We start from the raw sequence: 15,980 nt of genomic DNA, 5'->3' as shown, positions 1-15,980 counted from the left end.
GCAATTCACCGGAGAGTTCCGCTTTATTAGGGAAAGGTGCTGGGTTATAAAGGAAGGGGCATGAATTGTTTGAGGTGTCACTTCTACGGGGCTGGTGGCTATTGGCTAGGTGCTGGGATTGGGAGGGGGGCGAGAGGTGATTGGGCTTCAGGTGGCGCCGGCGGGAACCGAGGACCCCGAAGAGAAGCCGGAAGTTTGCCATCTTACTGGTGGGGGCCCTTCAGTAATAAATTAGTTTAACCAAGAAAAAAAAAATATTTTCTTCTAATTCTTTTTTCTTTTTCTCTCTCATCCCTCCTTTGTTCTCTCCCTTTCCCTATGTCTCCTTTGTTTTCTTGCCTCTCTTCTCCTATCATTGTTGAAGGCTTTTCTTTAAATTCAAACATTCTAAAATACTAAGGTGGAAAATTCTGTGGTTCTTATGCTTATCCTGAACTCCATGTTTGAGTTGACTAAAGAGAGGAAAAATCTGAGATTGAGAAGAAAATGTTATTTGTAGAATAGAAGGAATTTTTTTAAGTGTGTCTGTGATTTATGAAAGAGAGAGAATTGGAATATCAGAGAATCCATTACCAAAGAGGAATCCTTGAATTTGCACTAACTGTTTGGAAAATAATTTATATCCATTTATATGAATTAAATAAAAATGGAAATATATTATGAAATTATATTTATGGATCCTTTAAATTTTATTTTATGATTCTTTCCTTTAGCTATTTTTAAATGTAGAACAGAGTGACTATAGTTAATAATACTATATGGCATATTTGGAATTTGCTAAGAGTAAACCTTAAGTGCTCTCAAAAAAGAGATATATAGTGAGTTGCTAGATGGGTATGGGTAAAATTGCAATATTTCCAGAATCTCTAGCCTGGCCTTAGTGAATCTCCATATCAATAGGTGTTTCCAAGGAGTGGAGAGAAGTAGTCCATCTCCACATCAATAGGTGATTACAAAGTCGGTGGGGAGTGAGCACACACCTGCACCAGAGAGGCTTGGTGGGGTCCCTTTTGCAATCTGGTTGCAAAAGGCAGGGGCAAGCAGAGGTAGATGACTGCTTGTAAACAATAAACAGGTTTCTCCCACTTTATTTATCCCTTTGACTGATTTCAGCTTCAAAGGCTATTTGACCCAGGCTGGTAACATGTTTTCCCTCTGGAGTTACACCTGGCAGTAATTGGCATAACCTCTGAACCTGAAATCTGTCTTCATGTGTGTGATGCTAGAGTGGACTGTGCCTAGAGATGGTGGGGAGATACCTGGAACCCACCCTGTGGATGGTGGGGAGGCCCCAGAGGCTGCAGTGCTTGGGATTGATGACTCACCCCTCCCTCCAGCAGCGGTGGATGGTGCAGCTTCACCCGGAAACACCCCATCCATGGGACTTCCACTCAGGGAGCTCCTACTGAGAAATTGGTCTAGGATAAAGTGCCTGTAGATGGGTGGGCCCTTTCCCAATCCCAGGGTTGGGAAAGGGTGGAGACACTGGAAGCTGCAGAATTAGCCCTCAAGAGATAAAAGACCCCTTAGAGTCCCTGAGTCCCTGCCATGTGTCAACCAGGATTGTAGGATGTTTGTTTCTCAAGATAGTGGAAAGGGTTATTGAGGAGAAAGACACACTCCAGCATCAGTTGGAGGAGCTGGGTGATGACCTATGGGATGCCCTCAAGAAAGAGAGACTGTTATTGAGAAGACAGGTCGTGCTCCTGGAAGATTTGTTAGCATTCAGGGAAGAGGCAGCAGGAGAAGCTGCATTGCAGGAGAATGTGAGGGAAGGGAAAAAAGGAACAGTGCTTTTAGCCCTGGAAATGGTAGAGGAGATATGGGGAGGGGGAGCATTGGGATGGAGCTGAGAGCAGAGCTGTTGCCAAGGCACCTCCTGAGGCACCAGCCCCTCCTGTATTAAAGGCCCTCCTGGTTGTTATTAAGAAAATAAAAGCACAACCAATGCATGGTCCTCAGAAGAAGGAGCAGCCCCTCCCCAGGTTGTGGAGCAGTCCATGCTCTGCCCCCATACCCAGGATGAGCTGGTAGACATCAGCGTGAAGTTTAGTCAGAAGCCACTGGAACCTCTGCCTACATGGCTTTGTGTCTTTGGGATATGGGGGTGGAAAACATTGTTATGTCTGGTTCTGAAAGGGTACACTGGCTTCCCTGATGAATTACTCTTCTCTCCAGCAGTGGTTGCAAAGTACCTGTCACACCCCAAGAAATCATGAGCTTCTGGTTGAGCTAATAAGAGCCATCAGGACAGTTTGGCCTAATCAGAGTGATTTACCATACTTACCCACTAGCTGGAAAGCATATGCAGAGCTCCAGCAGGTGTTACAGGAGCTGGGCATGAAAAATATCACCTATAATATGAAGCCCCAGGGCCCTGATGAGGAGTTGTTCACCATAGGAATGAGGAATCTGCTGCTCTATACAGCTCCCCATCTCTCTTTGGGTTCCTAGTGAAACTATTCTTGCCCTGACATATGGCAACTCATAAGTGAGGCTACTTGTATTTTAGCAGATCTGCGGGAGGTTGAAGCAAGAAGAACATAGGAGGAAGTATGGACTATGACTATTAAGAGAGGTGCAAAGGACCTTGCAAGGGTCCTGAGGGGCCAGATGTCAGTTGATTTGATAAAAGCAGGGGTAGTGAAATTAAAAAATGATGGGCAGCCCAATCAGATCGTGTTATAACTGTGGCACTAATTAAAACCAGAGCAGCAGTTCCAGCCACTGAGGTCCAGAGCACGGAACCCATAGGCAAAGCCTCATGTCCACCCTGTGTCCCTGAAAGGCTTCCTGGGGGACAGTACTCAGGATCTGCCTGGGCCCTCACCCCCACAGGAGGATGATTGGGCATAGTGGTTTGACTGAGGGTGAGGTGAAGGTCCCCACATTGGGGGATATGGTGGGGACAAGAGGCCACCTGCAGATTTATAAATTCATTGGTCCCCCATGAATGTACAACATGTCCTGGCTCTGGTGAGCAGAGCTGAATGTCTCTGATTTATGACAATCCTGAGCATTTTCCTGGGACCCCTTACAGATAGATGGCTATAGGAGTAAAGCAATTAGAGGAAAGAAAACTCAAATCCTATTGGGGAAAGGCCATTTACCCACAAAGGAGCATACTGTGTACTTTTCTCCCATCCCTGATTATATTTGGGGAGTGGGTATCCTGTAAGGCCTGTGTTACAGACCACTTCTGGTGAGTTCAGACTAATAGTAAGTGTGGTAAAGGCAATTCTGAGGGGACATACTAAGTACCTAGCTGTAGCTATGCCTGTCTCTCGGCCAGTGACAAATACTAAGCAGTATAAATTGCCTGGGGGAGACAAGAAAATTGAAGAGACTGTACAGGAGTTGGAGAAGGTGGGCATCATAAAGACCACTCATAGTCCTTTTAATTCCCCAGTGTGGCCAGTGAAAAATCCAGACAGCTCCTGGTGTATGACCTTGGATTATAGAAAATTGTATAAAGTCACACCCCCTTTGTATGCTGTTGTCCCCTCTATAACAGCCCTTATGGACACCCTCTGTGATGAACTAGGGATGTATCATTATGTTGTGGACCTTGCTAATGCTTTCTTCTCTATTGACATAGCACAGGAAAGTCAGGAACAGTTTGCCTTTATGTGGGAAGGTCAGCAGTATCCTAGTATCCCAGTGTCCTTCCACAGGGATACCTCCAGTCCCACCATCTGTCATATACTTGTAGCTCAGGACATGGACACATGAAAGAAACCATAAAAGGTGTGGCTGTGGCAATACATTGATGCTACCACAGTCACGTCTGATTCCCTTGCATATTTAGAAAGGGCAGTTCCTAGGCTGCAACATCTACTGGAACTTTTTGTCTACTGGAAAGTGTTTTCCTGTGCTTTGCACAAATTCTGAAGCCTTCATACTGGTTGGTACAAAAGAGCATCAGATGGTACTGGCATGAGACATATGCAGCTGCTTTAACTGCTGCTAAGCGAGCAGTCAAGGATATTACAGGTCTTGAGTGTAACAGACTCATCAAGGCCCTGTGAGCTAGATGTTCATGTAACCAAAGATGGTTATGGATGGGGCTTTTGGCAGATTCTTGAATGGACTCACCAACCTACTGGATTCTAGTCACAACTTTGGAAAGGAGCAGAAGTATGGTACACCTTGGTAGAGAAGCAACTGGCTGCTGTGTACTGCACCTTGATGACTATGGAGCCCATAACTGGGACAACTCCAACCAAGGTAATAATCACCTATCCCTTCAAGGGGTGGGTACAGTCTTGAAGGCCAGAGAGTGGCTTGGCACAGATGCCTACACTTGCCAAATGGGGTGCATATTTAGTGTCCTTCCTCTCTAATAGCCCCTTAAGTGGAGAACTCCAATACTTATTAGAGCCAGTGACCTCTACCAGTGGAAAGCTGTAATAACTTGCTTTTGAGGCATTGGTAGCCAAGAGTCCTAATCAGGAGGGAAAAGCCCCTATACCTGAAGTTGCTTGGTACACAGACGGCTCCGGTTATGGCAGCCCCCAAAGTGGAGGGCTGTGGCTTTCCTTCCTAAGACTGAGACAATATGGATGGAGGACAGAAAGGGGAAGAGCACTCAGTGGGCTGAGTTGTGGGCACCATGACTTGTAATCCCCCAGGAGCCCTCCCCTATAGTCGTCTTCACTGACAGCTGGGCTGTCTATTGTGGACTGACCCTGTGGTTACCGACATGGTACCATGCCAACTGGGTGGTCGGTCACTGCCCCCATTGGAGGCAAGAATTGTGGCAAGACGTATGGGCCTTTGGTCAAACTAAGAAGGTTACCATATATCATGTTGCTGGCCATTTGCCTTTGGCATATTCAGAGGATGATGAAGCAGACACACTGGCTCAGGTGCGCTGGCTAGAAGGGAAGCCTGCCTCTGATGTAGCCCAGTGATTACATCAGCATTTGTTGCACATGGGGCAAAAGACAATGTGGGCTGTAGTCCATCGGCGAGGCTTGCCATTGACCTTTGAAGAAGTCAGCAGAGCCTAGGAGTGTCTTGTTTCCTCTTAGAGGAACTTACATGAAGTCCTGCAGCAACATGAGTCAATCGTAAATGGACCAATACCCCTTATGAGGTGGCTGATAGACTATATTTGGCCTCTGAGCATGTCAGAAGAATATCAGTATGCCATGACTTGGGTGAACACAGCTACTGGACTGTTGGTTGCTCTTTGTGCACATTGGGCTGATCAGCAAATGACCAAAATGGTCCTAGAGCATTTTTTTTGTAGCCTATGGCTGGCCTCAAGTGATTGACAGGGATCAAGGCACCCACTTTACTAGACATGTGTAACAAGAATGGGTGCAGAAATTAGGAATAAAGTGGAGGTTTCATGTACCATATAACCCAATTGGGGCAGGCATGATAGAGAAGTACAATTGTTTGTTGATATCTGTCCCAAAGTTGGACACCGATAGTCTGTGGACTGGTCAGTTCACTTATGGACAGTGTTACAGCATTTGATTGAGAAGCCCAGAAGAGGAACCTTGAGCCCTGTGGACATGTTAACACACCTTGCTGCCTCTCCTACACAACTATATATACAAACCAAAGAGGAGTTATTGAAGCCAGGATATGGCCAGCAGAGCAACATCCTACTACCAGCCCCTAATGCATTAAACCCTGGAGACACTGTTGAATTGATGTGGCCCTGGACATTTCAACACATGGACCAGTGATGGCTGGCCCTTCTGGCACTTTGGAGAAAAGGCCTGGAAGCTGACCTCCTGTGTATTCCTGGAGTAACATCAGAGTGGTCCCCAAAGATCATGGTAGTGTACCCCAAATGTCCAGGAGGTAAGAGCATCTTACAGGGAAGTTTTGTTTTATCTTTATGATCAGTGTGTGTACCTCCTATAATCCTATATATTAAACCATCTGTAACTGCCACAGGGAAAGGTGTGGAGTTCTGGTATACGATAACAGGACAAGATCCTATTCCTACTACTATCCTATCATAGGATCACTCTCTTGCATGAACCCTATATGATAGACAAGATTTGCCTATGCTGGTGTCATTAAACATATATATTATTGCCCTTAAGGATTTTTTCTTCTACAGTCCCTGTGACCGGGACCTGCCCCATGGCTGCAGCTGCTGCATAATGAGGGCACAGAACTCCCTACTAGTTAATGTACTGATGTTCTGTGCAATGTAAGCTATGGACTTAATATACACAGGACTTTGGACCCAGTTGGACCTTCTAGCTTGAGGATTATCATGATTTTATTGCTGTTGTTATTGTATGTTATTATCTTGTTACACTGCTCCAGTTTTCTTTCACAGGGGCCATTTCCAAAGATAGAAGGCAAGTAGATTGTGAGGCAGTGTTTCTGGAGGGGTGGGCTGTGGGTAAAAATGCAGTATTTCCAGAATCTCTCACCTGGCCTTAGTGCATCTCCATATCCATAGGTGTTTCCAAGGGGTAAGAGATTAGGTGAGCTCTATATCAACAGGTGATTATAAGAGAGGTGTGGAGTGAGCGCACACCTGGGGCCTTTTTGCAGTCAAGTCATGTGAGACATGGATGAGCAGAAGTAGATGACTTCTTATAAGCAATAAATGGGTTTTTCCCTCTTTATTTCTCCCTTTTACTGATTGCAGATTCGAAGGTTTATTTTCCCTTGGCTGGAAACATAATTTACTGCTGGAGTTAAAATGGGTTAATTGGCTTTTGTATTTAAACAAATACATGTCTTTATCAGGAAACTTTTATTTTAATTCTCCATCTTAAATAAATAAAATTAAATTTAAAGCAATAAAAAAGATAAGTAAGAAATCCTGAATACTTCAAAAAGAATTGAAATGTATTACTAAGACACTTCAGCACATGTCCTGAGGATAATTAAGAAAATTGAAATTGAGTTTGTAATGCTGTGACGTTCAGAGCTGGGTTCCAAGCTAAGCATCCCTCAACAGACTTGGTCAGACAGTCAGAGGTAAAGCACTCTTTGACATGTATCAAAGGTTTGAATATTACTTGCCTGAGAGAAAAATAAGAAGGCTGCAATCACTCAAGTCAGATTCTATCTGCTTCCCTAGTCTGCTTGTGCATATTCAGAAAAAATATCAAATAAATCACTTCTCTCCATCGTGGCAAGTGGTGAAGCTGATATTTCCAGCTCAGATGCAAGATAGACTCTATAAAAAGATGTAAGAAACTGTTCAGGTGAAGTTATTTATGGAACATCAAATACTTTCACTTTGTCAAATAACTTCATTTAAAATGTATGTGTGTCTACATGTGTGTGTGTGTGTGTGTGTGTGTGTGTGTGTGTGTGTGTGTGTGTGTGTGTGTGGTGACACCCAAATTCTTACCTTTGACATTGGAAAGCTTTGGGTTAAAGCAGTACATTTTCCCATTCCAAACAGAAAATTGAGAAAGTTTTAGTAATTTGATAACATCCATAATGTAATAGTTTTTATCATGTACTGCTGATGCATGTTTCATAGATTTTGAGGGGAAAACTTAGCAACAAATACCACAATTTAAAATGAAAATACTGTAGGACCCCAACCTCCCTGAGAAATAAGTTAGCTTAAGAGTGGCCATCTTGAAGCCCAAAAAGCCATTCTGATATATGACTCAGAGGGAACAACTGAAACCAGGTAACTCCTCTGGAAAAACAAGTTAATCAATCATGACTGCTGGCAGCGCTAACCTTTCGGTTAGTTAAGCATAAAAGCTGACCCTACCTTGCTACACCCCCAGGACGTGGCACTAACCCAGAAATCGTAGGTTTGAAAAATTACTGCCTTTGTAGTATTGTTATCTTGCTATGTAGTATTGTTATCTTGTTACTACAACATAATCTGTAACCATGGTAATCCTCTAGGGCTGAATGCCTCAGAAAATCCTATATAACCACTTAGTTGTAAGTACTCAGGGTCCTCGTTGAGACCTGCTGGACGGGCTGACTTGGACCCCAACTAGTTGGCTTCCGAATAAATTCCTCTTGCTTGTTGCATCAAGAAACGTCTTTGGTGAGTGATTTGGGGCGGCGCCTTCCTCAGGGGAATCCAACATTTGGGGGCTCGTCCGGGATCATGCGCTCACCCCGCTTCACTCCCGAAGTCGCTCTTGGAGGAAGAGGTAAGATTAGTGGCGCCTTGAGTTGTCTGTGTTCTGTCTTCTGTTTTTCAGTGAGACCGGTCAGAATTCTGAAAAGGGGTACCCACTGTCTGGCAGCTGTCCCGATCCCGTAAAGGGGTCGAGACTGCGGTCGGTAGACATACTAGGAGCACCGCAGGCTGCAACCCTGGGGGACGCCTCGGGGAGGTTGGGAGGCCAGGGACGCCTGGTAGCCTCCCGTCTGTTTTTCTGGCAAGGTGAATCTGATGAGATAGGGTTGATTTTCAGGAGCCAGGAATATCAACCCTCTGATTCCTTTCGGTTTCTGTTTGAAAATCTGAGAAAAAACAAAAAGCGGCCGCTGTGTGTCTAATCTGTGTGTGTCTCTGTTTTTTGTGTCTTTCATGTGCCTAATAATTGTTATACTGACAATGGGACAGACTCAGACAACCCCCTAAGTGTGTAAATGAATATATCTTTCTACCTCCGGATGGTATTAATGAAATTGATTTAAAGACAAGCGCTTGTGAAAATTGAGTGTTCTAAAACTTCCAGAAAACCTGATAAAAAAGTGTTAAGCATTAATGCTAATTTGGGTTTGCCTGAGACGGGCATGTCCTGGTAGTTGTCGGCTGCCTGAGTTTACCTAGAGTCATTTGAGTCATGTTATCTGCTAAATCTTTTAAGAATAGAATGCTTAGAAGCTTGGCTTTGTCTAGTGTTCAGTGGGGGTCTTGTGAGTAGGCTAGCATAGTTGTTGCAGGTAAGTGAACTGGATAAGTGTGGCAAGTGAACACCTTTTTAATTGTGTGTTGCAGTGTGTATGCCTACCTGCAGCCTGAGAATCTTTGTAGTAACTTAAAGCCTTAGAGTTTTGTTAAGTTGAGAAGATGTGCTCTGTGTTTGCTGGGAGATTGTGCTGTGAAGCTCATAGTTGCAGAAATTGTAGAATGTGTTCGTAAGTTTGTCAGTCTAGGAAATGTTGGTTTGACAGTTTGCAGTGTCCTGCTTCTCAGTGTTCACTGGAGCTTGAAGTTTCTAATAGTTTTGAGTTCTGGTTAGAACTGCTTAAAGTGATAGAGAGGGCATTTCTCTATGTTGAAAGATCACAGCAGTTTCTCATGCTTAAAGTCTCAGTGAGTTGCCATGAAATCGTAATGTTAAAGGGACTAAAAGCTAAAGTTTGTTAACAACTGTATAACCTTTATTTGCCTTTGAAATATTTTGTTATTAAAAATGATTGCATGGCCTGAAAAATTGAATTCCTAAGTAGAATAGTAACAAAGCTTTTTTCAGCTGATTAAATGCACTTAGTTAACAAACCAAAATTTATTAAACTGTAGAATCTGGACAAGATTATGTTTCTCCCAGAAAAACAGGTTTCACTGTAAAGGTTTAGATAGACGAACGTGTGACCACTTTTGAGAAAAGTTGTAATAGATTTTTTGAGAACCACCAGGTCTTCTTGTTTAATTTATATGCTGTATGTTTTAAAAAAAAACATGGGGGACTCTCCATATTTTTTAATGCAAATAATCTTAGAGCTTTTAATAGAATTTGCATAGCAGCTTATATCTACTATTAAAGAGTAAAACATTCTTGAAGCTTTCAGGGAAGACCTGTAAACTTAAGCACTTTCTCTGCTTTTTTGTATCTGGTCTTAGACACTTATGCTGAGTTATGTTCTTATTATTTTCACTGTTTGTAAGCTATTGATTGTAAGCCAAAGGTCATCATTTCTCAGTCCCTAAATGAAGAAGTAAAATGCCTGACCTCTTTCATCTCAAATCATATTTCTGGTCATATCTGAATATCTGTGTGAAAGAAAGAGACATTTAAATTTGAGATTCTGCTTAAACTTTTAAGTTGAATTTGACTATAGCCATATTCATTCTTTGTATGTATCTCTAACAGGTCTTTTGTATGCCTGGTGATATTATACTCTGCCTTGAGTTTAGACAGTTCTTTCAGCTAAATATGAATTCTTATTGTAGCTTTTTTCCCCTCCTGAAGATGAAAGCAGAAGAATCTACCATCTGCTACCATTCTCTCAAGAATGCTTAGTAACCTAGAATTAGTTTGACTTTCTGTATGTTGTCTTTAAAAATTGACAGCAGCAGTCTCCCCTGCTGCCCCACTTTTTAAGATATCTTGTTTACTGTGCTGAGTATATAGACAATAAATGTGTAATGATAGTTCTAAAAAAATTAAATGCAAAAAGGTGCTTTTACCTCTAGTTAACTCTGATATTTTCCAGAGGGCCCCTGGAACATGTCAGAAGAATTTTTCTCACTAGAGAAAGTATTTGACTAATTTGGCTTATTTATCTGATATATATATATATATTTATTTACCAGGAAAGCACTGTCAAAGAGAATGATGCTAAACTTTGTTACTGAATGTTTTGTATTACAGAAATATCAGAATTTCCTTATGTCAACTGTTTTACAGTAAGCTCTCATCAGATCTTTAACCATTGTCATTTGTAAGTCTTTTGTCATTTATAGTATTATCCCTAAACTGGTAAAGAACTAGATTTCAGCAGAACAGGTATTAGTTACATAAGATTACATAAACTAAAGAAAATGATTTTGTGTCTTTTTGTTTCAAATGTTGCTGGTAAGATGTTTTAACCTTGTTCTCTTAAACTGACAACAGTTTAGTAAATGACTATCTTTATGAGCAGAATTGAAACATCCTTCTCTCTACTTGATCCCTCCAGAGTTTAAAAACTTTCAGTGACTGTTTTTATATTCCATGGCAGTATGTTTATTTGCATGAGTTCAATAAGAATCTGCTTTCCTTGTGAGAAGACTACTTAAGAACACTGGTTATACTACCAGGGCTTTGACTGGAATGTCGTACCTGAGAGACATGTGCATAGACTCAGATGTGAACAACTTTAAAGAACTAAGATTGACTTTATAAAGCCAACAAAGCCCCTTGGAAGAACTGGCCTAGTACCTTGCTTACAGAGTTCCCAGCAGCCTTACCAGGTGAGTAAAGAAAGTCACTTCCTGGCAGGTGCAGAGACCTCGAGAAGAGAAGAATTCATCCAAATCTACAGGTACTGCAGGTAAAGCCTGATGGCAAGTCTGGCTTGGCTGTCTGGCCTCAAGAGGCCTTTAAAAGTTCAATCTGAAATTCCTTACAAAAAGTTCCAGCAAAGCATATTTAAAAGAACCTGTGTAATCAATTGCTCTTCTTGCTGCACCTGTGCAAATAATCAAGCCAGCTGTTAATTATTTTCTTAACCTAGTTACTTCTAGTAAAAATGAGAGTGATTTTAGAGAGAAGTATCGTTTCAATAATGTAGCCTCCTTCCAGAATAAAAAATCCAACTCCAGATGTTGCTACATAACCTAATAACACAATTTGTTTTATCTTGCCTAGAAGCCACAAAACTGCAAATAGTAATAAAAATGAAACCCAGAATAGAAGCGCCAGCCTTCTGAAGCCCTCTCAACTGACCAGTGATGGAGACCTAGCTGCACCCTTTACTGCGCCCCCTTCTCAGCACGAAGCAGCCAGAGCGGTCATCGCCCCTTTTCCCTAGCAGCAGCTAGAGTCTCTATCTGTAGAAGAAAGAATGAGACCATACCCATAGCCTTCCCTGGTAAAAACAGGTATTTAATCCCTCCTCCCAAGAGATGGTGGGCTTGTAACACTGGAGTGACCCCATGTGTCTCTACTTCTGCCTTCAACTCCTCCCGTGATTTCTGTATCATGGTCCAGTTAGTACCCAGACTAATGTATCATGATGACTTATCATTCGTGGCAGAATTAGAACCTAAACTAAGGTATAAAAGAGAGCCAGTCTCACTCACTCTAGCTGTATTACTAAGAGTAAGAGTCGCAGCCGGAGTAGGACCAGGGGCAGCTGCAATTATACAAGGAAACCAACATTACGAAGGACTAAGAATAGCTATCGATGAAGATTTGAGAACTATAGAACAGTCTATTTCTAAACTTGAAAAGTCCCTAACCTCTCTCTCTGAAGTAGTGCTGCAAAATAGACGAGGGTTAGATTTACTATTTCTAAAAGAAAGTGGATTGTGTGCAGCTCTAAAGGAAGAGTGCTGCTTCTATGCAGACCATACTGGAGTAGTAAGAGACTCAATGTCTAAATTAAGAGAAAGATTAAATCAGCGAAAGCGAGAACGAGAAGCTAACCAGAGCCTGTTTGAATCCTGGTTTTCTAGATCCCCATGGCTTACAACTCTAATATCCACTTTGGCAGGACCCCTGCTTATTTTAATATTGCTCCTCACCTTAAGTCCCTGCATTTTAAATCGAGTAATAACCTTTATTAGAGAAAGAGTAAGTGCTGTGCAGGTGCTAATGCTGAGACAACAGTATCATACCCTCACACAACAAGAAGAAACCAACATTCCATGATTAGAATGTTCAGAAAAAGAAGTGGGGAATGTAGGACCCCAACCTCCCTGAGAAATAAGTTAGCTTAAGAGTGGCCATCTTGAAGCCCAAAAAGCCATTCTGATATATGACTCAGAGGGAACAACTGAAACCAGGTAACTCCTCTGGAAAAACAAGTTAATCAATCATGACTGCTGGCAGCGCTAACCTTTCGGTTAGTTAAGCATAAAAGCTGACCCTACCTTGCTACACCCCCAGGACGTGGCACTAACCCAGAAATCGTAGGTTTGAAAAATTACTGCCTTTGTAGTATTGTTATCTTGCTATGTAGTATTGTTATCTTGTTACTACAACATAATCTGTAACCATGGTAATCCTCTAGGGCTGAATGCCTCAGAAAATCCTATATAACCACTTAGTTGTAAGTACTCAGGGTCCTCGTTGAGACCTGCTGGACGGGCTGACTTGGACCCCAACTAGTTGGCTTCCGAATAAATTCCTCTTGCTTGTTGCATCAAGAAACGTCTTTGGTGAGTGATTTGGGGCGGCGCCTTCCTCAGGGGAATCCAACAATACCAGTGCATTTAATAAGATGGATTCAAGGTTTTCATAATAGATACTACACTTATACATTTGTGAAATGAAATATGCACCAATGTCTATTACTTACAAATAAAACTGTGAATAACATTAATCTTCATTAGTAGAAAAATGTTAAATAAAGAAATTCAAAGGTATATAATGCAGAAATTTTTTGAAGAGTGCATCCATATATGCTTATTGAAGAAAGATTTCCAAGATAAATTGAGATAAATGTTATAAAGAACAGAATACATTGTGCAATTTTCTTCTGTATAAATATACTTGCACACATGCATTTATATTTACATACATTATAGCTGATTGTCTAGCTTGATATATTTCACATATGCGTAAAAATTCCCGAATGGATACACAAGGAATTGTTCTTAGTGGTCACATATGAGATGTTAGGATAATTAATTTTACATTTCATTTTGTACCACTTCTATTTAATATGATTTTTAAAAATTTTGTTTGTAATAGTCAGTGGTACCCCTGCCCTTTCCTCTTATTCACATCTTCTCTACCATTTAATTATTTGAGCTATCAGAACTAATACCATTATGACCATTGTCTTCATTTTCATCAACAAAAATATGAAGTTTCAGATTCCCAGTAACCCCTCATTCTTAAGATTCTCATCCCCAAACATTTTTAACATCTTCTAATCTGCCCCATCTCTCTTCCTTCTCCAAATACTGAAATATTTTAACTGCCTCTGCAATTCATCAGTAAAGCCTCTTTACCATCCCCATTGCTCCTTCACTTTGTTACCCAAACGGAAGCTTGGATTTGCTTCCCTTATGACCTTGTCGCATGGTGGCTAGATGACTGACCCCATTTCCTCCTTGTTTCTCTTTGTCGTTTCTAGATGGTTCTCCCTATCACCTTCCTAACTCACTCAGTCTAGTCCTCTTGTCATCAGGTTATATCTGCACTGTCTTTCTCTGGTGCCTCTTCTACTGATGACCCCACCTTGTTCTTTAAAATTCTAGCACCTGTCTCACTGCCATTCTCTGTATCACTACTCCTGTCAAAATCAGTGGTGATTTTAACATCTATGTAGATAATGGTTTTCATACCCTAATGTATGATCCTTTCACTTCCCGTCCTTCACTGATTTGTCCCCTACCCTCTCTCAGCCACTCCCTCACTCTGCCATCAGAAATAACAGAGCCCCTGCATCAGTCTTCACTCCCTCACCTCCACTCTTGACTTTTCAACACACTCTCTCTACTGACAATTCTTTGACACCATTGCTACATATACAATTTACTGATTTTAGCTCACTTGACTGCTTCCACCCACCTTTAATTGTCATTTCCCTAATTACTTATATTAGATTCCTTATCTTTTATCATAATCATTTTCCAGCTACCATTAAACTTCCTTGCTCCTTTCTCCCTGCATGTACTCACTGTCAAAAATGCCAACTCTGAATAAAACCCAATGTTCTGACTGCTCTGTGCCTGCACAGCCTAATATAACTAGAGAACTATATACAACCAGTAAAAGCTTACCAGGGTGACATTAAATTTGCAGCCATTTCCCTCAGTGGAAACCTCGTGCTGCTTAGCATTCTTGTGCTACTGTCTAGTCCTTTCACTTGCTCACTGAAATAAATTCCTCTGTCATTAAACTTTCAATGTTTATTTCTGTAGTACTTACTCATATTTAATTATTTTTTTTATTTTTAAGAAAACAGAAGCAATCAGAAATTATTAGCATTCTGCCACCATATACCTCTCAACATATCATCATCTGTATCCTTACAAAATGCCTATCATCCTGTAAAGATGAATGAATGAGTCAATTGCTCTACCTGTACATTATGTACAGCTTTTCTTGGGAGACGTCCACTTATTCTCAAATGTATGGTGGTTTAAGTAATAAGTACGTCTGTGATATTGCGCTTTACAATAGGAGATATGTACTTGACCTTTATCCCTGTTTCTGGCACAAAGCTTCTAAATCCCCTGGAATTCCTAAGAGTTGTGAGCTATAAAAAGTGTCTTGTTATGTTAATGAGGTGGCTTTTGGAAAGCACCCAAGGATGGGATCCAGTAGCTCCCAGAGCCAACCATGTTATTAGAGGGTTAGAACTTTCAGTCTCTGCTCCCAGCTCTGGGGAAGGGACCAGGCTAGAATTTTCCAAGGGCCAATGATTTAATTAATAATGCCTATGTAATGAGCCTCCAGACCCAAAAGGACAGGGGTTCAAAGAGCCTCTGCCTTGATTAACAGGTGGAGACGTGGGGGAACCGTCATGCTTGGAGCAGTCATGGAGGCTCTGTGCCCTGTTCACCTCTGCCACTGGCTGTTCCTCAGTCATGTCCTTTTATAATTAACCTGTAATTTAGTGAGTAAAATGTTTCTCTGAGCTCTGTGAGCTGCTCTAACAAATTAATCAAACCTGGGTGAAGGCAGTTTGTCGGAATCTCTAATCTATAGCCAGTAGGTCAGAAGCACAGGTGACAACCTGGACTAGCAACTGGCCTCTGAAGTGGGAGTAGGGGGCTGTCTTGTAGGAGGAAACCCCTAACCTGTGGGATCTGATACTTGTCATTCTCTCTTCAGCTTACTCCAGCCAGGCTTTGTTCCTATCACTCTGACAAGTATTGACTTTTGCATTGCTGCATTCAATGGTCTCAGGTCATGTCTTACGGTATCGATCATCACCATTTGAGAAGCTGACTATTTCTTCCTTCTTGAAGCCTATTCTTTACTTGTCACTGGGGACACAACTATTATTAAGTTTTTCTTCTGTCTTCTTGGCTTTGGTGTTTCAGTTTCTTCATAGTTCCTACATCTCTCTCTGACAATTAAATATTAGTGTGTACTGATACTAGACTTCTTTGATTCCCTATTTAGATGGTGCGATAGACTGATTACAAGAATCCTCTCCATGTATTCCCTGACGTGAAG

The 15,980-nt window shown here is 41.6% G+C and overlaps 1 long non-coding RNA gene across 1 annotated transcript; it reads left to right on the top strand.

Annotated features, from left to right (window-relative positions):
* The first annotated feature begins 7,532 nt into the window (after positions 1-7,532).
* Positions 7,533-12,995, top strand: LOC140848534 (uncharacterized). Its single transcript, XR_012129596.1, has 2 exons — positions 7,533-11,092; positions 11,490-12,995. It is a non-coding gene; the product is annotated as an uncharacterized lncRNA (long non-coding RNA).
* The last annotated feature ends 2,985 nt before the right edge of the window (positions 12,996-15,980 follow it).

Source organism: Manis javanica, chromosome 3 (assembly GCF_040802235.1).
Source record: "Manis javanica isolate MJ-LG chromosome 3, MJ_LKY, whole genome shotgun sequence".
Classification (NCBI taxonomy): Eukaryota; Metazoa; Chordata; class Mammalia; order Pholidota; family Manidae; genus Manis; species Manis javanica.
The sequence above is the reverse complement of the archived record's forward strand: the minus strand, read 5'-3'. Positions and strand labels throughout refer to the sequence as shown.